At 32.3% G+C, this 1,046-nt stretch overlaps 1 non-coding gene across 1 annotated transcript; it reads right to left on the bottom strand.

Annotated features, from left to right (window-relative positions):
- Positions 1-442: 442 nt before the first annotated feature.
- On the bottom strand, positions 443-549 carry LOC114632888. Its single transcript, XR_003713147.1, has one exon. It is a non-coding gene; the product is annotated as a U6 spliceosomal RNA (small nuclear RNA).
- Between the last annotated feature and the right edge of the window lie 497 nt (positions 550-1,046).

Genomic DNA, 1,046 nt, shown 5'->3' with positions numbered 1-1,046 from the left:
CTTAGTTAATTAAATTTGATAGCGCATGTTCTTAATAAAAAGCTTCGCATTAGATCCCACCATCTTGTTAAGTCATTTCACCGGAAAGCCCAACTCTCTCACTGCAGTCTCAGTCTGGGAATCTTCCCAGTGAATTCAAAGAGCTTTATTCAAATGGAATATAACACTGTATGGTGTGATCCAGCTTGAAACCTCACTGCTTTTGTAACCTTACTCACTGCTTCTTATGATTATAATCCTAATGGGAGAATAAACTCGGCAATATAGCTTTCTAAATTAGTAACTGTTTATTTAGAAATATAGTGATATTGAAAGATAGAGAGATATCATACAGAACTTTTTGTTAAATATAAAGTCTAGATCTGAAAATAATGTTGAATGCAGAACAGTCACTTAGTAATCAGTGCATGATTATCAGAACAGGAGATTTTTTTTTTTTTTTAAAAATATGGAACGCTTCACGAATTTGCGTGTCATCCTTGCGCAGGGGCCATGCTAATCTTCTCTGTATCGTTCCAATTTTAGTATATGTGCTGCCGAAGCGAGCACAGAACAGGAGATTTTAATCAACAAAGAGACTCATTAAACAAAATGTTAAAGACTAAGTGTTATAAATGAGTATGATAAATTATAAATTTATGTTATTTGTGGTTAAAAATGCAACTCGCTTATTTTGAAATTAAAATTATTGTAGAATAAATGAATTACTACCAACTTGGCTCCAAATATGTCCTCATATGTTATTTCTTTAATAATATTACCTATAAGTTCCACCCAGGTCTTTTATTGTGTACTAAAGACAATCATAAAGCCACAATATGCTTTTACCATACAGAATTTAGTAAACAGGTGGAGAATTTAGAAAAATCATGAGAAAAAAATGTAAAATTTTGTATGTGCTTTTATGACAACTTAAGAGTTCAGACTATGGAGCAACAAGAGAGTGAGATGTTGTCAGAGAGTTGGAGTTGATGACATCACTATTAAAGGGAAAGAAGACTATATTCTTCAATGTAACAGCAATAGGAAGGAAGAGTATTGCATTA

Source organism: Grammomys surdaster, unplaced genomic scaffold, assembly GCF_004785775.1.
Source record: "Grammomys surdaster isolate TR1022 unplaced genomic scaffold, NIH_TR_1.0 97, whole genome shotgun sequence".
Classification (NCBI taxonomy): Eukaryota; Metazoa; Chordata; class Mammalia; order Rodentia; family Muridae; genus Grammomys; species Grammomys surdaster.
This window is presented reverse-complemented; position numbering and strand designations above follow the sequence as displayed.